We start from the raw sequence: 24,975 nt of genomic DNA, 5'->3' as shown, positions 1-24,975 counted from the left end.
GAGACCAGTGTCTGGTTCAACTAGTGATGGTGATGCCAGGGCTGAGTATTTGATCTCAGATCAGGGTCTGGTTCACCTACTGATGATGAAGCTAGGGCTGAGATTTCCATCTCATGCCATTGTCTAATTCAGCTAGTGATGGTGATCCCAGGGCTGAGGGCTCCATCTAAGACTAGAGTCTGGTTCAGCTAAGGATGGCAGGGCTGAGAATCGTATTACAGGAATCCCTTTCATGCAATACAGTGCAGCAAGTTTGTTTTGGGCCCTGAGTTGTGTCAATGATTGGTAAATATACCCCCTAGCAGCTGGTAATATGAGAAATGTACTTGTTTTGGACCTATTTTTTATGAACTTAGTGGACATATAGCACAGAATAGAGTCAAGGGACTAGTTGAAGCAATGGTTGTCATAGACTGATGACACTTTGAGAGAGAGAGATCAGCGTCATTACTGCACAGGACACTCCAAACAAAATATTTCACCTGGAACTGGATGTATGTTGGAAATATATCTCCTATATCTATTTTGTGTAATGCAAAAAGTTTACTGAAGTGGTTGCATCGCTTCTCCTGGGCGTACACTCTCGAATGGGCAGATACACACATTTTTGGCTGCAGATAATGTTAAGCCAATCTTTCAAGGACCCTATAACCCCAATAGAGAGGTCCCTACACCCTTTGAAATTCTAGACAACATGTGCCAGATTTATAAGGCCCTTGCGCCTCCGTGCTCCACAGTATCGTCATTTTTTTTACACTAAGATGTCGGTAAGGAGGCCATTTCCCAGCGTCATATTTACAAAGTGGCACAATGCTTGCAGTGTACCACTTTGTAACCCCCTGTGCCACATTATATCTGTGCCAGGCATGATGTATGCAAGGGTGGTGTTCCCATGAAGGGAGGCTGCAAACAATGTCACAGCGAAATCTACAAGATTTCACTGCAACATTTTTTCTGTCATTTTTAATGCCTGCTTGGTGCAGGAGTGGAAGTGATGGGCCCATAGTAAACTATGGGGCTCCCTAGTGCTTTGCTACACTAGTGCCATTATTTATGGCGCTAATCTAGCAAAGCACCACAATAGCATCATGAATTATGACACTATTGTGGAAACGATCGACATGGTGCACCGTATTTAAATACGGTGCAGCCATGGTGTCATTAGGTGGGGCAGGGGTGATGCAAGAAAAGTGGCACATCAGGACCGAGGCGCCACTTTATTGTAAATCTGGCCCTATGTTTGGTAAAAATGCACTTTGAAATGTCACAAATGTTGTTGAAGAAATATCCCCTTAACTCTCCTCTGCCTCTGCCCTTGAACCGTGCATTCCTTGAGCATGGCTCGCTCCAGTGCCGCTGCTCAAAGTGATATATCTCACAGATACTCATTAGTCTTGGGCTGAATGGGGGCCCTATGAAGGATGCCCCCCTCCCACCGAAAGTTCGGTATCCCCTCTGCACCACAGGCTTTGGGGACCTGTGTTATGTCACTGGCTCGCTCTCGCGCCTCATGACTCATTAGTTGGTCACCAACCCTGTGGTTCTGCCGAAATGACAACATTGTGTCGACCTGCGTAACAAAAGGTCCTGAGTCAACATATAATCAATACCATTTATAGTCTCTCCCTATTTTTAGCTAATTATTGCTCTGCATTGAGCAAAGGGTCAAAGGTACAGCTTGCTCACACCTCTGTCTCTTGTGAGCATTTAGTCTTTGTGGCACAGGTGTGGAAGGACAGAGAGAGACAGTGTGAGTGGAGGGAAGAAGAGCAAGCACCAAGGAGACGTCTGCAGAGCCAGAACCCAAGGGTGAGCCCATCAGCACCACCACAGTTGCTTTTTTTCTAAAACAAAGTATGTTTTTAAGGGAGTTTTGACTATTTATATATTTAATCAGCCACACATCATTTTATTGCTTCCTACTGGTTGTTTGCAAGGCCTGGAGTGCGGTGTGTAGCTGGCCAGCTGGGTTATGTTAGAGTCATTCTGCCTTGGGAATAGCCTTGTTGTAGTCTCAGGAGGTGGGGTGCCTTCAAAGCACTTTCTGAGGATTCCACTACGTTTACAAGGTCTGGAGTGTGGTGTGGGGCTGGGCAGCTGGGTTATGTTAGAGGCATTTGCATTGTCCACATTCTGCCATCGGAATGGTCTTGTTGTGGTCTCAGGAGGTGGAGTGCCTTCAAAGCACTTCCTGAGGATTCCACCAAGTTTACAAGGCCTCGAGTGGGGTGTGAGGCTGGGCAGCTGGGTTATGTTAGTGGCATTTCTATAGTCCTCATGCTACTATGGGAATGGCCTTGTTGTGGTCTCAGTGGGGTGAGGTGTCTTCAAACCAGATTCTGAGGATTCCACTAAGACCACAGTTGTGTTCAGAAAGAGACGGTGATTCTAGGGCTGAGGATTCCATCGAAACCAGTGTCTGGTTCAACTAGTGATGGTGATGCCAGGGCTGAGTATTCAATCGCAGATCAGGGTCTGGTTCACCTACTGATGATGAAGCTAGGGCTGAGGTTTCCATCTCAGGCCAGAGTCTAATTCAGCTAGTGCTGGTGATCCCAGGGCTGAGGGCTCCTTCTAAGTCTGGTTCAGCTAACTATGGCAGGGCTGAGGATCCTATTACAGGTCACAGTCTGATTCAGTTAGCGATGGTGATGGCAGGGATGAGCACCCCATCTCATACCACAGTCTGGTTCAGCTAGTTCTGATGATGCCAGGGATGACCATTCCATCTCATATCACAGTCCTATTTAGCTAGTTCTAGTGAAGCCAGGGATAAGAATTCCATCTCAGATGACAGTCTGGTTCAGATAGTGGTGGTGAACCCAGGGATGAGCATTCCATATCATGCCACAGTCTGGTTCAGCTAGTGATGGTGAAGCCAGGGCTCGTATTTCATCTCAGACCACAGTCTGGTTCAGCTAGTGATGATTAAGCCACTGCTAAGCTTTCCATCTCAGTCCACAGTGTGGTTCAGCTAGTGCTGGTGATGCCAGGGCTGATGGCTCAGTTTATGCTCACGTCGTGTTATATTCTAATGTTTGTGATTTTTGCTTTGCTGAAATCTTATCAGAGTTGCCATATTGTGACTATGCTATTATGTTTCTTGGTTTGGAGACTAATACATTTTATAGTAATATTGTAACCAATAGGGAATAAATATCACTAAATTTATACTAAACTGGTGTGGTTATTCATGACTGCAAGGTCATGGTGGTGTCTTGAGTTTGATGAATGTCTTTGACTAAAGTGAAATGCGTTTTTGTGATAAATATTGATGATATTATTGACGTATTGATTGACATGTTGATTAGCTATCTCGTCCTAAGGTGTCTCTCAACAGGGTCAAAAGATTAATTGGCCTAAAACGAGTCCTAATGTGAAATAATTTATAATAAAGGGCCACGTTAGCAACAGGTCAAAGTCTGGTTCAGGGAGCGATTGTGAAGGCAGGGATGAGAATTCCATCCTATACCACAGTCTGGATCAGCTAGCTCTGTTGAAGACAGGGATGAGCATTCCATCTCATACCACATTCTGGTTCAGCTAATTCTGGTGAAGGCAGGTATGAGGATCCTATCTCAGACCACAGTCTGGTTCAGCTAGAGCTGGTGCACCAGGGATGAGCATTCCATCTCATGCCACAGTCTGGTTCAGCTAGTGATTGTGAAGCCAGGGCTGACTATTCCATCTCAGACCACAGTCTGGTTCAGCTAGTGATGGTTAAACCAGTGCTGAGCATTCCATTTCAGACCACAATCTGGTTCAGCTAGTGATGGAAAAGCCAGGGCTGAGCATTCCATCTCAGACCACAGTGTGGTTCGGTTAGTGCTGGTGATGCCAGGGCTGTAGATTCCATTTACAAGGCTGTGAATTCCATCACAGACCAGAGTCTGGTTCCGATAGTCCTGATGATGAAAGTGTTGAGGGTTCCATCTCAGACCAGCGCCAGGTTCAGCAAGCGATGGTGACGCCAGGGCTGTGGATATCATTGTAGACCAGAGTCTGGTTCGGCTATCGATGTTAACACCAGGGCTGTAGATTTTATCTCACAACATAGTCTGATTCAGTTGGTATATAGGATTCAATTGCTGTCTAGTCTCATCCGGTTAGTGATGGTGAAGTGAGAATGATGCGAATTCTGGGTTTATACTTGCCCATAGAAAGTTGCCTATATAATCACCTTCGATTTATGGGATGAACATATTCTCCTTTCTGGTTTTAAGCACTGTGTTTGCTGAAATGTGTGAACAAGACTCAGTCTCCACACCTTATCTCTAGGTAGGGTATATTTTTAGGTAAGCATAATTTGGGGAAACAAAATTACCGCTCAAATTTTCGGTATTATGCTTTTTGCATACTTTTCTCTCATTGGGGAATAGAATCATCCAAAGATGCCTTGCTGGAACTGTGTGGATGTGTGTTATGGTCACAGACACCGAACAAACACTGCCAGTTTTGGACTGGCCTATCGGGGAAAGGACCACTCAGTCTGTGGGCTTGATTTCTTGCAGCTTGTGGGCTTGGTTTGTGGTGTGGTGGGCTGGTTTTATGCTGTAAACATCTGTTTTTATGACAAGACTGCAGCGGTCGGCCACTGTGCAGGCAAATATAGGTTGCACTGGACACCACCTACTGGGCCTCTCACGTAGCACGAAAAAAGCTATATAATGCCATATTGGGTGTGTAGTTGTAGGAAGTGCAATTCTAATTTGAAAATAAATCAAGTGCCACCAAACCTAGCTTGGTGACTGCTCACATCTTCCCCAAGTTCCTCACTCACCATCTGTATCCTGCCGCAAATCGCGCAGGCACTGAATGCACCAATGAAAAACTGTTGCCAAATCCCTTCTGAAGCACCAGCAGCAGCTGATTGGCTGAGTTTGGTTTGGAGGGTCAAGTGGGTACACAGCTGTGGTTGCTTGCTTGTGCAGGGCAAATCCTGCATAGGTATAATTAAGGCGGTGGTACCTTCATGGCTGTGTCATGCAGTGCTGTATGCAATATCTTGCAGAGGGGAGGAGGAGCAGCTGAGACAGGTAGACAATGTGTGATATGCATTTTCTTCCTTTTATAGCCAAAGTGTTTAAATATTTTGAAAAAAATACTCTATAGTGTTTAGTGGAAGAGAAGCATTCCCCAGCTCCCTATCAGACATTTTCTTTTCTCACTATTCCAACATTCTCTACATTGGACTTGTTAACAAATCAATATTCAAATGCCAAAGAGTCTAGGACTATCCTGGTCATATTTTGTTCAGCCTGAAACAATGTGACCTCATCATTTTTACCCTTAGGGCCCTCAATATGCTGTCGGTAAAGGAAAGCACCCATTCCAATTTATACCTTTTAGTTGCAAACCATAGATGGTGAGATCAAAAGCGTTTGCAACTAGTAGTGCAAATTTTGTAGATAGCAATTCAGTTTGTTTGCAGTTGCAATGGCCTTGTATCATGATCTCACCCCATCCCTCTTTCCTTTGCCAAGTTCCTCTTATGACTTCCTACCAACGCCCAGATGGGTACCTCATCTCATATTCTCACATGTTTCTCATCCACATCTCCAATCCTCATCCCAACATTTTGTAAACCCACTTGTGCATTAACCATGTCAATACTCTTGTGCCTCTGTCTCACATCCATCGGTGTCTCACTGAATGCATGTATTTGGTATTTCTACTGCTCAAATAAAATGCAGTGGAATGCTGTACTAGGCCTAGGAGCAGCAGAAAGTCATCCAGTGCGTGTGGGCAGTTCATGCACTGTGATGTTGCGTTCTTTAAAGAGATGCACCTTCTTCAACTCTTTCCTAGATTGTAGCAGTGTTGGCCTTGTTCTGATGGATACAGGTTGTTGTTGCAGATCCTGGGTGCATGGATAGAAAAGGTTGGTTGTCTTTGTTTCTTTTTTCTGCACTTCTAACTCTGCAGTCTGAGGTATTCTGGCTGTGTATGTGCCACTTACACCTTAATTACATTCATCATCCTTTATGCCTCAATCCCCCAATGTGCTTGTGTTTCATTAGCATCACCCATAACCTCCATTCATATGACTTGTTTTATTATGTCCCGGTCCACATGCTCACCCTCTCAGTTTTGCTATTCCATGTGTACCTCCTTCTTTTGCTTCCTCCTTCGAATCCCTGTTTCCCTATGTCCCCTCCAACCCCATATGTGTCTTTTGCTGACTTTCCTGCTGTTTTGTACATCGGTATCAAGACAGCAGGGGGTACAATAGAAGAAAGATATGCTGTGCTGCTTGCCATCCTTATCCCAGTTGGCTTTGTGGAACCTAGTGAAGGTTAAGAAGGAAACTGATGGGATTTCTTTGAATGGCAAAAAGACAATGGAGGGAAAATGGGTACCTGTACATCTCCAACTGAAGATTGGTGTTGACTCGCTAAGGTCTTGGGATCTTATGCCATTAAAAAAAACTCAATAGAATCCAACTTTCAGTTTCCCCCTCCCAGACCCTCAGAAGTGATATGAAGTGTTTGAGAAGTTTCATAAAGATGAGAGAGGCTGAAGACAGCCCTAATGGAAGAGAGGTGAACTGGTAAATCTGTATTCCTGTTGGAATCAAAGGAATTTTCTATGCATCCTGAATATTGGAACTAACAGATTAGCCATCAAGTCCACTATTAAAGATCTCTCCGGCGGACAATTTGAGATAGTAACAAAGAATAAGACCTTGAAACAGCAAAGGTCAATCACTGGAAGCAATAGCTAGTTTTTCATCTGTACAAGAATATGTTGCACTAGAAACCATTGGCATGTACTACTCTTTGATCTACTCCTTAAATCAACTTTGGAATCATTCTTAGCACAGATGGAAGAAGCTCTTCCTTGATTTTAGGCCTTGTGGTCAAAATGTTCCTTGCTGACTTTTTTGACCTTTGAAGTAGCCTCATACAAAGGATAAGGACCAAGGAAGAGATTTATTAACATTTTGCGTCAAGGTTGCATCACTTTTGTGGCTAAGCCACAACATAAAAGACTAGTAGATATTTGCAAAGATACACAAGTGGCAATGTGCGCTACCTTGCATGGCTTTGTAATGAAATCTAGCGCAACATAGTAGCATGCACTGCCTTGTGTTACATTTGACTGTAATAGAAAAGGGGTATGGCCTATAAAACTGCGAGGCAAGGCCAATCAAACTACACAAAAGAAACAAGAGTCAACACTGTGATTAACTTGAAAAAAGTTATTATTTACAATGAGAATGCAAAACCAATTACCTCTCCCTAGCATTAACACATAACATACAGATTAAAATGGTTTACAAGTATAACCGTAGCCCTCAATTAAAATACATACCAGATTGACACACAGGTGTGCAGTTATAAGTGCACCTCATTTTGTTCATACTAAAAAGTGGATCTATCTGTTAAAGGACCTCCTGCCGTACATTATAAGAATATTGCAGCTACTGAGGAGGTCTATGACATAGAGAAATGAGGTAGAAAGCTGACTTCCTATATATGGGTAGGGAACACCCAGGTGACTTGCAAAATACTAATCATGTACATCAGGAGGTACTTTATTCTTTATAATACATGGTTACACTGTCATATTTCCCACAAACTACTTAACCTTGGTGGGTAACTCTTTCATATAAACGAGAATGCATGTTTGAAAACATGAAGAATATAAATAGAATCTCTAATGTATAATTAAACACATCAGAAAAGGTGTTAGATATTTGCTGTAGAAAGATATTAGAATCAGTTTAGTACAAGTCGGGTTTCCTTTGCAACAGCTTAGAATGTGTAGAAGGATTCTGCCCCTTCTCCTATATACTAAGGAGTGCACATAACAAACTAGTTGCCATTAATATCTCCTTCCTGTGTGCCACTGCATGCCAGAAAAACAGAACAGAAGAAAGAAAAGCAATGTTTTGTTTTCATTCTTTAGACAGCTACTTTAATTATGATCCCTGGCTTGTCTTTCCCCTGGTTACTCGCTCTGGCAGGAGGCAGTGCAATGTTAGAACTCAACTGTAAATCGTTGTTACAGTAGAGCAGCTGGGTGTGTCACAAGTCACCTATTATACAGAAATTGAAGGTAGGTTTTTATACAGGGATTGAAGAATCCTAAGTATTTTAACTTCATAAAGAACAGTTTCAAATGTCCATAATCTGGCATGCTGTGAATTAGCAGTGGTCAAATAAACAAATGCCACTAAAAACAGAACTTACAAACACTTAAGAAGTAGACAAACTGAGAAAGCTGAACTGTTCCCAGTGCTCACATCAAACTGAAGAATGGGTAAAAAGCAGTCGAGGCTCCTCCGCTAGGGCGAAGGAGCGTTGGCCCCCCCGCCAGCAGCGGCAGCTGCAAAACCTTTACCAGAAAACGATAATAAACAGAGTTCATTATCGTTTTCTGGTAAAGGGGCGGGGCCAAGGGGGTGATAGCACTCCCCCTCACTGCACATGTATGTTCAGCTGGCCGTCTCGATGTAGCCAAACACACATGCGCCCAGCAACACAGGGCTAGGAGCCTGTGCCTGCAGCCTGGAGTCACTGAAGGTGGAGTTAGCCAGTGGCTGATGTAGACTGACCCACTGCCCCATGCTGTACATTGTGGTCAGCAGAAGCAAAATGTGAATGACACAACAAGAGAATAATAGATTAAAAAGATGGCAGAAAACCCCTTTAAAAAGTATATTATAAACAATAGGGTCTCATTTACAAGCCCTTTGCGCCACCTCTGTGTCATTTTGTTTCTCGATGCAGCGGTAGTGCTAGCAGTGCACTACACTGAAGAAACCCATTGGGACACAGGAGGTTGGGCAGTGCCCCCACCCGTGGATACCCAGAACAGTAGAGTACCTACACCAGGCAGCCCAGGTGCACAGGGGTGACTTTGTGTCAGAACCTCTTGATAAATTCAATGGGGACCTCGGTTGACTAGCTGCTGTCGTGACCCATGGACCAGGTCGGTGGAACACAGGCATGGATTCCTAAAGAGGTGCACCTAAGGAAAGAGAAGACAGAGTCCAGACCACACAGAGGTGCCCGGGCAGTGCAGGAGGGCAATGCCCACCCTTCTTACAGATGCTTTCCTGTTAGACAGTGGTCGAAGAAGTGCAGCTGTGAAGTTCAGGTGATACAGGAAGGTACCAGGAGTCACTTATGAGCTGTCCCATGCTGGTCGTCGCATTGCAGAGGGGTCAGTGATCAGTGGACCACCAACAAGCCTTGACAAATGCAGGGAAGTGCTGCACAAAGATTGCAAGATTTGTGGGAACCTGCAAGATCCAGGTGACCAAACATTTGCAGGAAGGTCAGGGCAAGCCATCAGCAAGAAGGACAATGGAGCCCCCAGCAGGACCCTCTGGCAGCAGGCACAGGGAGTCGCAGGGAGGCCTCAGCAGCACAGCAAAGGGCGAAGCCCATGTCGCAGGAGTTGCAGAGAGGACGTAGTTCTTGGAGCTGGAGAGTGCTAGAGGCTGGAGCTTCTTGGAGCTAGGAGGTTGGACAGAAGAGCCAACACCCCGTGGCAATGACAAACAGACTCTGTGCACAGGGGTTCCAGCCAAGCAGCTCCAGTGAGGGACCACAGAGTTCTTGGTTGCAAAGAAGGCTGGTCAGACCTCGGGAGAGCCACAGAACCACCACCTGTGTTGTAGAGCCTGAAACAGGTTGTGGGACAGCAGGATGCACAAACCGGTTGTCGCTGTTGAGTTGCCTGCGGATGCAGCAAAGTGACTCCTTCACTCCAAGGAAGATTCCTTCTTGACTCCCTAAGTGCAAGCAGAGCCCTTGTGACTCTGGAGGATGCACGGCCATGGGGGTTGCAGAAGTCTTGCAGAGCTTGGAAACAAAGTTGCAGTAGGAGCCCTCCTTCTGGTTAGAGTCTTGCTCTTAGCTCCAGCGAAGAACAGCAGCAGTTCCGGTGTACAGGTTGCAGAAGTGTCTTGCAGAGGAGACCTGCAGATTGATCTTGAAGTCTTGCAGATGAATCTAGGGTCCCACCGTCAGGGGAGCTCTTAAGTAACCCAGGAAGTCAGTTGGACACATTCTGCAGGGACCCACCTATCATGGGGTAGGGGGGGGCAGAGACGTCACCCAGCTGGACTAACCAGTCAGAGGCTCCCAGAAGCCTCTGCTCATCTTATTTCCAAGAAGGCAGAATCAAGTGGCCACCTGGCAGAGTTCTGTGCACCTCACTAGGTGAGTTTCTGGACAGGGGGTGGTCACTACCCTGTCCTTTGTGTGGTTTCACGCCAGAGTGGGACCCGGGGGCTCCTGCACTGAAGTAAACTGGTTTATGCAAGGAGGGCACCAAATGTGCCCTTCAAAGCAGTCTGGTGGTGCTTAGAGGCACCCCCACCCCAGGGCAGTTACGCCTATTTCTAAGGGTCAGGTGGTAACACCTCTCCTCTACAGGAAATCCTTTGTTATGCCTTCCCTTGCCTGAGTTAGGCACAGCAGCAGGAAGCAGCAGGAAGGCAGAACAGTGTCTGGGGTCGGCAGCAGCACGGGCTGGCATGCAGACCCTGCAAGACTGTACAGGCAGACATGGGGGATCCCCTAGGGCAGTGGTTCCCAACCTGTGGGCCGGGGACCTCTGGGGGTCCGCGAAGCCTCCTCAGGGGGTCCGCGGCTGCTTTAAAAATTTAATAATATTAGGTCCCAGCTATCAGTAATGACTCCTTGGGGGTCCCCGTGTTCCAATAATGATTCAGTGGGGGTCCCCGGGCTCCAGTATTGATAAAATGGGGGTCCACAGAAGTCAAAAGGTTGGGAACCACTGCCCTAGGGAACCCCCAGAGTACATGGTATCATGCAACTAGCACTGGAATCGGTGTAGCTGCATGATTCCAACATGTTTGATACCAAACCTGTCTAGGTTTGTTGAAGCCATTATGTAGTTGGACACCTCATGTTAACCAGTGTCCACTGCGTACCCTAAGATGGCTTCCCCTCACTTACAAAGCCAAGAAAATGGAGTCTAGGGGTTGTAGGTGGGCACCTCTGCTCATGCAGAGGTGTCCTCACACTGATAACCAAGCACCCTGCCCTTGGGCTGAAAGGCCTACCTTGGGGGTGACTTATAGGGTCAGAAAGCAGTGACCATGATATAAGGCAAACCTTATATCTGAGGTGAAAAGTGCATGCACCATTTTCACACAGGCTGCAATGGCAGGCCTGTAGTCACAGTTTGCTTGGGCCACCATGGGTGGCAAAATACATGCTGGAGCCCATGGGGGACCCTTGGTGTACCAATGCCCTGAGTATCTAAGTACCATATACTAGGGACTTACATCGGTGCACCAGTTTGCAAAATTGTGAGCTGTAAAGGTTACTTACCAACTAAATTTAGGGGTGAGAACACTGACACTGGGGTCCTGGTTAGCAGGATCCCAGTGTACTTCAGTCTAAACACAGTGACACCAGGCAAAAAAGAGTGGGGGTAACTATGTCAGGAAGGTGCTACTTCCCTACAGACGCTACTCCAGCAATGCGTGAGTTTAGCGCCAAAGGATGCGTCAGAATTTCTGACGCATCTGTGAAAACGTGCGCCATGGAGCTCTGTATTGTAAATATAGTGCATTCTTGGGGTCATTAAGAATGTGCGGGAAGTTTGTAAATTAATCTGTTGCCCACATAAAGCACTTTAATGCGTTTTTTGTGGGAGCTACCAGAAGCAATGTAAAGAGGTGCGGCAAGAATGCATAATTCAGCAATGTTTGAAGAATGTCAAACTATGAGCTCTTTTTCATTTGTCAAATAAATCCCATGAGCTCCAGTACAGGAACGTGGTGTAGACACGCCCAACAAATTGCCCTTTTTAAGATGGTGCTCATAGGTTCCCGATCCAAGATGAAGTACAGTCTGTTTTTTGTGACGTAATTTCCCGTCCTAATCACATACAATGGCATTTCCAAGCGGAGAGCGATGTGTTGGAATTTTTTCCCCTGTGGTCTTGGGGAAGATTTTTCGAATTTTTATATGCTTCACAACTTCCTCAAAGGTTCCAAAAAGTAAACTAAGAGAAAAAAAAGTCACGGCAGGATTTGAGCAATGCATTCAGCAAAAAAGGACTATTAGTGGGAACATCTCTTGCAAGTTTTGTATTTTGCAAAACGTTGCATGAGAAATTTAAATTTCAGCCACCTTTAGAACACCTTTCAAAGCAGGAACACCTGTTGCGTGTCTGACTTGAGGAATGTTGGCCCAGCCCTTCTAATTTCTCTTAGTGCAAAGTCTGTAATCAAGTTCTAAAGATTAAAATAACATGTTGAAAAATGTGACTCATGTCTAACAGGGCAATAAAGAGCTGACTGATAAGCTAATTTATCGAATGGCAAAGTGCTTAGGGGCCTATTTACAACCCCTAGTGCCACCGACACTCCGGTGGTGCTGTGCAATGCACCATATTTGCAAGGTGACGCCAAGCCACCTTTTTGTGCTTAACGCCACCTTGTAAATATGGCCCCCTGCGACACAGTTTTCTGTGGCAGAGGGGTGTGCAATGGGTGTTGCTGTGGGCGTAAACACGCAACATAAACCTGAGGCAGCGCCAACGAGTAACAGCACCCCAGGGGTGGCATTACCATGGTACAACGAGGGGAAATACTTTTATTCTGCAGCACACGTAGAAAGAGCAAAAAGCCATTAATGACTGTGACCCTTCTTGCATATAAAAAATCATTCCCTTCAACGCAGACACCCTTGCACTATGGTGCAAGGATGTCTGCGTTGGCAGCTAAATTTAGCGCTAGCACCAGGGGAAACACAGGGGTGCTCCGTATTTGAGTAAATATAGCACATCCCTGCCTTTCTAAAGTGATGCAGCTCCGCACTCGTTGGCATTTGTCGTTCTGAGGAATCTTATTAAAATCCACGCACTTATGTCAGATTTCATCACCAGCCAGGCAGAAAACTATGGCCAGAATATACATTCTATATAGTCCTTGCCTTTTGTATAGCGCACAGCCTGCCATATGTATGGCTTTGCAGCACTGTCAGCTGTTATCTGGCTAAATCTCAACACACAGTTCTGAGGTTTCCATCACAGGGCAAAGCCTGTGTCACTCTCTACTGGAGGTCTCAAGTAGGTAATTATAATTACGTCCTAGTTTCTTGCCAATAACTTTGGCACCATGTGACAAATCTTTTCTAAACTGATACAACAGCTGGTTCAGCTTCTGCCTTGAAAATGTCAGGGTGATCCGTGAAGATGGGGCTGAGAAAAAGAGGGGGGTCCCAAAAGGCATTTTCCCATAGGGATTTTTAACACAACTACAGCCCGAATCGCTGGAAGGAATTAAACCAAATTTTCAAGAAAGCTAGGTGTTGGTCCAGAACGCATGCTTTTTGTGATTTGGTGTAAATTTGTTCTGTAGTTTTAGGGATTTTAAAGGCAAATAAATATAGATATCTATATGGGGCATACCAGTGATTTTGTGCTGAGATCTGATTGGCTGCCAATACTTCAACCAGGAAGTGGATCCTCTTTTATTAGCTATTCAGAAACCTTTCATTTTATGGCGAAGTACCCCTCCAGAAGTTCCAGACAATTTATGTGAAGTCTAAAATCTTCTGAGGACCATCGACCTCCTGTAGAAAAGTCCCCACACCTTGTTCGCCAACCCCAACGGCTTGGGTCTGATTATATGGTGACAACTTGGACCGCCTTGAAAATGGCTTTGCAATTCCAAGTGTCCATGTGGAAGAGCCACTATTGGTGCTCTTCCCGAGCACCGGGAGATAAGGGAACCTGAGTATTGTATGATAGACCTGTCTGGAGATAATGGATTTTTAGCTGTTGAAGAGTACAGTAGTGTAACAGACTGGGGAAGATTGCTTGAATAGAAGAAGCTAACAGACCCACAATCTGTGCTATGGATCTCAAAGACACCATCTGATTGGACAGAATCAACTTAAATTCTCTTTGGATTGATTTCACTTTTGTGTGGGGAAGAAGAAGTTGAGATTTGTCAGAATCTATTTGAAAGCCTAAGAATCTAGTTGTTGGGACAGAATCATCATGGATTCTTTGGAACTGATTATAAACCCCAGGTTTTGAAGCTGGGGCACTGCATAGAACAGATGCTTCAACAGTTGAGATTTGTCCTGTGCTATCAGAATCATGTTGTCTAAGTAGATGATCATGCAAACTCTCATCTCTCTTATGGGAGAATGCCATTAGAGAGTGAATGCCCAAGAAGCTGACGAAAGCCTGAAAGGAAGGGACAGATATTCGTACTATTGATTCCTCTACTGAAACTGAAAATAACGTCTGTGAGTAGGAAATATAGGGACTGACAGGTAAGCATCTTTCAAATCTAAGTGCACCATCCAATCATGCTCCTGAAGCAGATCTCATAGCAGATGGATACCCTCCATCTTGAAATGGCAATAGATAACACACGGGTTGAATTCTCTGAGGTTGAGAACTAGTGTCTGACCTTCACCTATTTTCTGGACCAGAAACACATTGCTGCAGAAGTCCTTTGGATGAGGGGTAGTTAATGCAATAGCCTGTTATGTCAAGAGTTCTTGAATCTCTGAGCCTATGAAATTCATATCCTGCTGGGAAAAAAAGAAGAGGATGGGGGAGATATGAACCAGAGCCTGGGCGAGTCCTATATGATAACCTTGAACCATTTCCAGAATCCAACAATCTGTTGAAATAATGCCCAGAAAATGATGGTCTGCCCTCCAGTGGAAGAGGAAGAACCATTACCTGTGGATAGAGAGGAGGAGGCTTGGTTACCCCTGTGGACACCTCTGTGGAATCTCCCTCGGAAACCCTTGGACCTTGAGGGAAAGAAGCCCGTTTAGGCCGAATCCTGCCAATAGCCTCTACACCTGTAGGTGAATCTTCATTGAGGACTTTGTTGGTTGAAGCAGCCGGTTGGACTTCCTCTGACATGACCAGCCCTGCCAAAATGGCAGTTTAACACCTTCTTTATCAGAGATTGTGCCTTTTTGAGGGATGCATAGGTACTCACAAACTTGCCAAGATCCTTGACAAAACGATCCCCAAACAACTGTCCTTCAGCTAAAGGGGCCAGGTTTAGCGATGGCAAGTTCCACCAGTTGTTGGTTGGTTTGAAAATAACTGATTTCCTCTGTTCAGATGCGAGGGCACAAAATGCATTGCCCAACAGACAGATTGCATGCTGGGTCAACCCTGTTAGTATTTCTGGATTAATAGGAGAGTCAGTCTCCTTGGCATGCAGGGCCAATTTAAGGATTTTAGGAACAAGCCTGAAATTTCCAGACCCTTGCCTTGGCAGACTAAAAGGGCCCTATCGATCCCCTTTTTTGGGTCCTTGGCAAGAATTTTTCAAAAAGGTGAGCGTGTTAGAATCTATGTCAGGTGTTTGGGCGATCTTGTGAGGAAGGTCAGGTCTTGGACACTCTGCTCTGAGCCCGGCTCAGACCTCTTTTTCAAATCTTTTGCACAAGTGTTGCTGCGTGTACTCTGCAACTGCCGGGAAGGGACCTATTCTGCAGAACTAGGATGGATAACCTGAGGGTTCAAAGTTGAAAGGATTGGGGGGAGGGAAGAGCTACAGGAGGGGCAAGGGTGTTTACGTTTCTTTGATCGTTTAGTATGTTTGGAATGATGAGAAGAGGAAGAGGAGTAGGTATCTGTTGTATGTGGAATTGAATTTTGAGTGCTTATGTTTCCCCACAACCCCTTGGGATAATTTACTGAGGGTAATTTAATGTGGCCCAGAAGGTTCAATAGGCAACTCTGGTGGCTAAAAGAGGCCTACAAGAGGGGTGTGGGAAGGAGCTGAGGAATTGCCGAGGAGTTCATCAAGTTTTTTAGTAATGGGTTGAAGAGCTGAGGATAGAGCTTTGTCCAGAGAACGGTGGACGAAATGATCGATAACTTCAACAAAACCATCATCATAATAATAGTCTTTAATTTCATTATGGCCATAGGCCTTTAAGGCCCTGTTCGTACTGGTCATATTCAGCATTGGTAATAAGAGGGAGTGAGCTTCTAAGTCAAAAACACCAGGAGGAAGCAAGGTCAAGACTGAAATGTCAACAAAGTGGTGGCGGGCTTGACCACATATTTCAGTACATTTATTACAGCCTGAGACTCAAAAGTGAAGGTCTTCGAGGAAACAAGTTGGAGGCAGGCTAACAGGTTAATCAGAGTAAGGTTTTTCCAAAAATTAAGTCTCTGCAACGAGAATTCCTTTAATGAGCAGAAAAGTCCAAATGCCAAGAAAATATGAGTATTATGCCCCAAATATTAAAACTGCCTACCAATCTTCTCCCTGTTATTTCAGCCCGGGCATGGCGGCACCAGCATGTTATCAGCAAAGTTGCCAAGCGGAGAATGCTCTCTAGGCTGGCAAACTCACAGTGTACGTACACGTAGATGGGAAAGCTACGCACATGCTCCCAGGGGCTACTGGTTAGATGGTTAGATGGCTGGAGTGCTATGGAGTGCATAAGGGCCTGGGTGAGGGAAGGGAGAGACTCATCATTCTCTCAAGCAAAAAGGGAACATGAAAGCGGAAAAAAACACTGAGCAATAACCAAAGGCTTTTGAAAGGATAACAGTAAAATTAATTGAACTTTGCTCTATGTGCGTGGCATAAAATAAAGCAAATATACACTTAATGGAGCACAATAAGCTGTTATACGATATAAAAACAGTGAAGCACTTATCTTCACTGCGGAGCAAGCAAAGAAAGAGGCAGTCAAGATGGTGTTTCACAGGTTTGTAGGTTATGCCTCGTTACTATTGGTGGACAATGATGGAGGCGTGGTTCAAAGCTTCTTGGGAAATGTGGTTTATTAATTTACGTTTACTGTTTTTTGATTGGGTAATTTTTTGGAGTAGTAAAGATAGAGAAAGCATAATCAGAACCTCCAGTCCTGACATAGAATAAGACGTTGCCGAGGTCACGTAAGTGTACGTACCACGTGATCGCATGGTGCTCAAGAAAGCTGGATTACACAAATTCATATGACATGCAGGGCTTTTGGGGATGGAAGTCCCAAGTAGTCAAATTTGGCAAAGTAAGAGAATCACTCATAGTTTTTGCTCTGGCAGCTGCCCACAGATTCAATCCATGTGGGGATCAAAATAATAAAATATGAGAGAGACAGGCAAATTATTTTTTTTTCAAAAATATAATGTGACTCAAATTTTATTTTGAGTGTGGAACACAATAATTGGATCTTTCTGCTAGGGATGCATAGTGACCATGAGGGATTTAGAAAAAGAGCACATTATGTTTAGATAATAGACCTGGAATTCATATGTATAATCATTGATTTTACTACAGATGTTACAACGTAAAACATGGAAACATCATATAGAGTATTTTGAGGACCCCATTTGGATTGGGGAATATTCTTTATATCCTTAAAATATTGTGCCTCGGATAACAGCATGCTTAAGACCTAATTCTGTTCATCAGTTCGAACACAATGAAATCTCTTTTAATCCCTTGATGTGTGTCTTGAGCCAAAGTTGTTCTATCACTTGGATTGGGGCATATTCTTAATATCCTTAAAATATTGTGACTCACATAACAGTATCTTTAAGGCCTCAGTCTGTTCGCGTAATAGTGCAATCAATAATGATGGACCTATGTGTAGTTGTGACTGACTTGATGCCAATAGTTGTTATGTCTTAATGTGGAAATCTTCTAAATACATCTAGAAAAACACCCATCAGAGGTACTGAGGGAAAACGTGACGTACAAAATGTTGTTAGAACACTCACGAATTTTACATGGCTTGTAGCCATGAAATCTTGTCATTTAGTCCCTTGATGTGTGTCTTGAGACAGTACACCCAACGTTGTTCCCTATTGAACGGCAATTGTACTATATTTCCACTCTGTACCTGATACGGACTTTGCGTGATGTCATACCCACATAGTTGACCCCACATGGGCAAGTGATTATGTATACCAAGTTCCCCAGGTTACAATTAGAGTTGGATTTTTTGACCCAAGAGTGGTCAGAATCAACCTCATTTTCCTTGTAAACCTTATTAAATTTGCAAGCAGTACATTTGCCACATGGGTAGTGGCCAGAAACAAGGGGGAGACCCCACAGTGTCATAACCTAAGTGCAATTCTGTTTCTTATGTTGAGTACGTACTGGATGGTCCTTAAAGCTGATACTCTTTTTGAAAGAGAATAAGTGGGAAAGGGTAGTGATTGTACCACATCTCCACTCGGTGGTACATAAACTTTCTCCAGCACAATTCAGCTAAAATCATACTGACTGTGTTTACTTTCCTAAAAGTGCGCAGTCATCTTCATAGTGTCCTTCCTGCACCTAATGTTACTGCTATGTTCATTAATCCTGGTATAAACTTTGCTTGAAGTCATACCCACATATTTCAACACACCTGGGCACGTGATCATGTATACTACATTCTCAGTGTTATACTTAGTGTGGTATTTTAGGAATCAACGGTGGTCAGTGCCAATGTCAATTTCCTTGTTAAATCTTCCTAAGTTTGCTAACAGTACATGCCACATGGGTAGTGGCCTGTAACAGGGAGTAGAATCCACAGTGGTGTAACTTGAGAGGAATCCTCTTTGCTTCTTTAATATTTTGGTAGGGTAAAGTCCGATCTTGGGTTTGTTGGTCAGGACCTCAGCCTGTTCATCAACAGTTGCCAACTCACAGTAGTTGAGCCTCACTATAAGAACTTACCCATATGGGAAATTGTTGCTAAGGGACCTTGTGTGAAAGCTATCGGAATGTAATAGATCATTCTTATCTATTGGTTTTTCAAAGAACTCTGTAATGAACCACTCGTTCCTTACTTCAATATTTAGGTCAAGGAAGATGATGTCTTTATGTCCCATAGTATCAGTTAATTGGAGGTAGGGATCAATGCTGTTGATCCATGCTGTAAAAAATAAGGACAGAGTCCTCGTCTCCCTTCCAAATAATAATGGCATCATCAAGGTACCTGTGTCGGGGAGCTCATCCCTGGAGTTGCATTCCATAAGAGGGTGTGTGGCTCCCATCACTGAGACATTTCAGTTCCCAGGGAGCCCACAACCCCATGCATTTTCAATAGACTTCTAAGGGCAGGGCTACAGGGAAAACTGAATGGAATGGAATTACATCAAATGTGTCAGTTAGCTAGATCTTAATCAGCAGATACTGCTTTTTGTGATTTGGTGTAATTCCATTTAGTAGTGTTTCAGAAATTAAGGTCCAAAAATATTTGTATATCTGGACAGTAGGCTCCGCGAGAGGCTGGAGAGACTCTTGCAGGAGTGCCAATTCAAAAATAGAGCATTCTGATTGGCCCAGGGAGCTTTATTTCCTTTGGGACAGTGCACTCCCCTGGGAGTCAGACTCCCACAGGAGTGAGCCCTCAGATAAGCTGACAGCAACATGAGAAAAATATTGCCAGCAGCCATTACAGTTCTCGAGGACTTAGGGCCTGATTTAAAGTTTGACGGAGGGGTTACTCTGTCACAAACCTGATGGATAGCCCATTTGCTATATTACATATTTCATAAGATATGATGTAATCATAACACGGCGGACAGGATATCCATCACGTTTGTGGTGGAGTAACCCCATCTGCCAAGCTCCAAATCAGGCCCTTAGTCACCTGTCTTGAAGCTAAAAAACAGTTATATAAGGGGGCAGGATAGGGATACCCTGCCCTCCTGGGCTCCATCGGGGGATCCAGAGAAACCCCCCTAGTGCCAAAATACAAACAAAATCAGCGATTTTTGCCATGAACCCACAAAAAAGCAAAATAAGAAAATAATGGCCGGGTTGGCATTCTTCAAAAACAGGCCCCAGGAAGCCCACCCCCATAGCTGCATTCTGTTTTTAAGGGGATGGGGTGTGCGGCCCTCATCTCCCCAAGTCATTGTAGGACCCAGGGAGACCATACCCAGGGCCAAAAAGTGCCTAAAGGGGGGATAGGCCATGCAGCCCCCTCCCTGAAACTTTAAAGGTCCCATGGACTATATCCCTTGGGTCCAACATGATTAAATAAGGGGCGGGAGCGGCAGCCACCTTCCCCAGTCCATTATAGGCCACAGGTAGCCCAACCCCATGGCCTAAAATGTTCTAAAAAGGGAAAGTCAACCTCCTTCCCAAGGCCTTTGAAAGGCCCTAGCAGCAAATGTTGCTTTTTACATTAAGCGGGAGGGGGCGGAGTGGACTCTCTCCCTGAGCCTTCTATTGCCATTGGGATCCCATCCCCCAGGGCCAGCTCACATGCTGTGTCTCGGCAAGCAAACCCCTGGGACTCAGCAGTTTCCCTGTCCACACCAGTGTGGGCAGGGAAGCTTGTGTTTGATTTAGCCTGGCAGGAGGTTTTTCAAGACTCCCACCAAACAGAAGCAAACACAAAGACCTAGAGCAGGGCCTTTAAAAGTGCTCCTGCCAGCTGGGAGCAGACTTTTCAACTGTTTCCCTGCAGGGAAAAAGATCAAGATATTGCTCTCGCCTGGAGAAGGCAGCCTCTGGGAGGGCGCAGTGCCGACTCCTGCAGCATGCAGGAAGCCAACTAGGGCAGCGGGCCCTGGGCCTCTTTCTCCAGCCCCATGGTGGGTAGCCTAGGTGGGCACTACGGCACCCACATATATTACATGTAGTCCCCAGGAGATAGGGTCCCCGGGGTCAGAATGGGCTCTGTCCATAAAAAACACACCCCTAGGGGATGGGCTCCCCAGGGCTTTTTTAACACTCCAGGAGAGGTGCTGTTCAGCCCCTCCAAATAATTAGCATATTGCGCCTCGGGTGAGGTCTTTGAGGCCGTAAACAGCTTGGGGAAGGGGGGCAGGTGGAGCCATGTGCCCCCCTCCCAGAGCCTTCAAAAAAAAAAATTCTAGGAGCTCTGCCCGTTTGGCCCCACTCTTTCCACAGTAGTATGCAACGGTGTTCCCACCATTTACCAGACTGATAGACTGTGTGTTTTCTCTACAATTGAACATTGAAAAACAATCTGAAATCATTGATGGAGGTGAATGCGTTGTTTATTTATTGAAATGCAATCTCTTCTGTAGTGACTGTCCAAGACGAGTGGGTTATTTCTTTTCATTTCCTAGTCTGACAGGTGAGTCCACAGTTCCCCCTTTTTAATTGCTGCTGAGTATACAAAGGTGCTAAACCTCCTATAAGTTCTACCCATTTGGTCCCACCCCTTCACGTTAGCAGTATGCAATGGAGTTCCCACCATTTTCCAGGATGATGGACACTGTGTTTTCTCTACAATTGCATGTTGAAAACCGATCTGCAAATCTTGATGGAGGCGAATGCATCATTGGTTGTGGTTGGAGCGCAATCTCTTCTGTAGTGACTGTCCAAGGCGAGTGTGTACTTTCCTTGTTGTCTCGTGGTCTGAGGGCAGAGTCCACAGTTCTCCCTTTTAATTGCTGCTGAGTACAAAGGTGCCAGATCACCTACAAGCTCTGCCTGTTTGACCTCGCCCCTTCTATGTTAGTGGAACAAGAGGCCAACCCCATTGCTGGGCATGACCAAAGGCCACGCGCAGTGTAGGGCTGTCTTCCTGTGGAAGTTTTGAACTAAAAAATAAAATAGAAATCCACCAGTTATATTTAGCAGGGCTAACTATAACTTGCGCTCTTGCCCTGCAATGCTTATGACCTCACGTATTATACGACTCATGTTCTATAATATCATTTATGATACCACTGATGACATCACTGAATGAGCGTGTTAACTTTTTAAATAATTTATATAGTGGTGGATAGCCACCATATTACTATTCTACCTAATTCTGTACTGCCAGTATCTAGAACATTGTGCTATAAATCCCAGTATACATGTACATCTCTAATTTCTTTATAAATCGGCACTTGATGCACTCAGTCGCTGATTGTAAAGAAAAGATTTCACATTTCAACTGTAATAAGTTATTGCAGTCAAGTTCTGACATCACAGTGCCTGCTGCAGAGCCAGTAGCTGCAGTGAAAGACTGGGCAGATCACCGAGCAGCTGTTTAAATCAACTAAAAAGAAATATCGCTTTTCTTTCTTCTGCTCTATTCTTCTAGCTTACAGTGACTAGCAGAAAGAACATGATTATTTTTTTGTATTCCTTAGATAATTATAGAAAAGTTAGAATCTTTGTACACATTCTGCGTTACTGAAGCTTTTTTTTAAATGTCTTTTATTGAACTGTTTCTAATATCTTTTTTCAACTATCTAACAGGTTTTTGATGTGTTTAATTTTGCACTAGAGGTTCCATTTGTATTTTTCTTGTTTGCAAAGATGCTCTCTCTTTCTGAAAGAGCTATACACCAATGTTTTCTGTGTTTTTTGAGAAAGGTATTGACTTCGTATTATATGGGATAAATTCCCCCCTGACGTACATTATAAGGGTATTGCAAATTACTGAGGAGTTCCATAACCTCAAAAAAAACCTTGCCGTTCAGCCTTGTTCCTCTACATGGTTAAGGAAGTCTTCTGAGACTTGCAGTATCCTAATAATGTACAGCAGTATATAAAAATACAACTTTCTCACCACCTGCCATACTCTAAGCCTTAACTGGTAAATCAAGCTAAAGTGAAGGCTGTATTGTTCAGCAGTAATCTATAAATAAGTATAAAAGGACAAAAAGCAGAGGGGTAGCAGCTGAAGAGCAGGGATTGGAAGGCTATGAAGAGCATGTCTTCAAAGTCTATGGTTTGTAGTGATTCTTTCATCATTGCCACTAAACCTCCTCCTGTTTTCCCATGGTTACCCAGATTAGTGTGCATTGATCGACAGGCAGAGTTAGTGGCCCAAAGGGGTAGGTAACAGTAGGTAAAGGCAGGAGAGGAAGCAACGTTAATAGGTGGCAAGCGAAAGGTAGAGATGGCTGCTTGAAGGAAAAGGTGTGTTGCTTGAGGAATGATAGGCTTTAGAGACTTCTTCATCATCTCTGAAGAGGGCGGGTAAAGGCTTACCTGAGTGGGTGGCTGCCGTGGGGTTGGAGCAGAAGATGCATGGTCTTTATGGGGCCGGCTAAGGGCGGTGCGACTGGTGCGGCCGGACTGGGCGCTGCCCTGGAAAGGGGGATACTTGAACTCAGGGGGGGGGCACTGCATTTAGCAGTAAGTTAAGATTTAATTTACGATCGAAAAGCACCTGCTGCAAAGTTGTTTGTGTCCAGCTTTCAGGTAGCAATTAAAATGCCCAGATATCTTGCGATTAATGTTCCTGCTGGAGGGAGATCAGAGTCTTGTCTAGTGGCAGTTTTGACTCGCCATAAAGTAGCGCAGAGGGTTAATGTATCTGCTGCAAAGTACAGATCTGTATTTTATGTAGATAGCTGAGTGGATTAGTAAAGCCATCCTTTACCAACTCTTTATAACACATAAAATGTATGTAAGAGAGGGGCTATGGAGAGATGAGGGGCACTTTTGCTAGGTGGTAGTGAGGGAATCCGAAGAGGAGTTGTTTTTGGGGGGGGGTGGCAAATGGCAAAAAATATTTTCACTCCGGGGACCAACAGCGATAAAGCTGGCCATGGTTTGAAGCAGTGGAGATGAAAAAAGAGAGGGCAGTGAAGTGGGACAGTCACCTGTTTCTTTTACTCCGAGTGTGTTATGGGAGAAGTTAAGTGACTGGAAGTCAACAATGGATATTAAGGGGCATATTTATACTCTCTTTGCGCTGAATGTGCGTCAAAATTTTTGACGCACAATCGGCGCAATCACTGCCCCATATTTATACTTTGACGTCCGACTCCGCGGGCGTCAAAGTTCCACCATGTGCGTCATTTTTTAGAAGGGGGAACCAGCCTTGCGTTAATTATATGCAAGGTAGGCGTTCCCTTCCAAAAAATGACTTTAAGGCCTGTGCGCCTTATTTATACTGTGACGTCATTTTGACGCACAGGAGGGGGCAGGCCTTAAAAAACGGCACCCAGCCTGATGGGCGCCGTTTTTTAACGCCTGGGTCAGGGCAGGAGTTAAGGGACCTGTGGGCTCAGAAGGAACCCAGAGGTGCCCTCCCATGCCCCCAGGGACACCCCCTGCCACCCTTGCCCACCCCAGGAGGACACCCAAGGATGGAGGGACCCATCCCAGGGAAGTTAAGGTAAGTTCAGGTAAGTATTTTTTTCGTATTTTTTTTTGTGGCATAGGGGGGCCTGATTTGTGCCCCCCTACATGCCTCTATGCCCAATGACCATGCCCAGGGGACAAAAGTCCCCTGGGCATGGCCATTGGGCAAGGGGGCATGACTCCTGTCTTTGCTAAGACAGGAGTCATTTCAATGGGGGTTGGGCGTAAAAAAAAATGGCGCAAATCGGGTTGAGGCCAAAATTTTGCCTCAGACCTGACTTGCCCCATTTTTTGACGCCCAAGCTCCATTTTCCCCTACGCCGGCGCTGCCTGGTGTGAGTCATTTTTTTTTACGCACACCAGTCAGCTGCGCCGACTAACGTCATTCAATAAATAAGGCGCCCGCATGGCGCTTTGGAATGGCGTTAGCCGGCGTTAAAATTTTTGACGCACAACTGCGTTGCCGCAGTTGTGCATCAAAAAATATAAATATGGGCCTAAGTGGCTGATGGGCCTTGTGGCAATTACAGGAATCTGAGAAAAAAGGGAACTCGAAAACTTGAAAAGGGAGAGGAAATGTTGGTAACTTGGAACTTTAATGCATAACACCGCTCAAGGTTGGCGTCTGTGTTGTCGATATCCTTGTGGTATTTCTTCCCTAGCATTTCCTTCTTTCCTTATGTGTGAATGGATAGGTCAGGAACATAAAAGGAGGTTGGTGTAGGGAGTAGAGAGAAGATGTGACAGGTTGTGAAGCAAGAAGAGCAGAGACAAGGAGAGATAGGGGAAGATGAAACGTTTGGAGAAAGCAAAGTTGCCAGAGCAGCACTGGCTTGGTAGAAAAGAAGAGGGTACTAAAGGGGGACAAGTAAGGAGGGTTGGTGAATAGGAGTAGAGGGGACTGAGAGGGAAGAGGTGGAAACCAGCAGTAAGTGGTTCCTAGGGGTATAGAGATGCAGATGAGACAGGAGATG

At 44.9% G+C, this 24,975-nt stretch overlaps 1 protein-coding gene across 4 annotated transcripts in view; it reads left to right on the top strand.

The window, feature by feature from the left end:
• Positions 1-1,681: 1,681 nt before the first annotated feature.
• The window catches only part of LOC138293613 (membrane-spanning 4-domains subfamily A member 4A-like), a 96,002-nt gene continuing 72,708 nt past the window's right edge, over positions 1,682-24,975 (top strand). For 2 of the 4 annotated variants that reach the window (XM_069232890.1, XM_069232887.1), the window contains exon 1: positions 1,682-1,809. The gene's annotated coding sequence lies outside the window, so the exon portion shown is untranslated. Of the gene's footprint in view, positions 1,855-5,822; positions 5,882-24,975 lie in introns of those variants that run through there. The other 2 variants (XM_069232888.1, XM_069232889.1) reach the window with 2 other exon arrangements.

This window comes from Pleurodeles waltl, chromosome 4_2 (assembly GCF_031143425.1).
Source record: "Pleurodeles waltl isolate 20211129_DDA chromosome 4_2, aPleWal1.hap1.20221129, whole genome shotgun sequence".
Lineage (NCBI taxonomy): Eukaryota > Metazoa > Chordata > Amphibia > Caudata > Salamandridae > Pleurodeles > Pleurodeles waltl.
The sequence above is the reverse complement of the archived record's forward strand: the minus strand, read 5'-3'. Positions and strand labels throughout refer to the sequence as shown.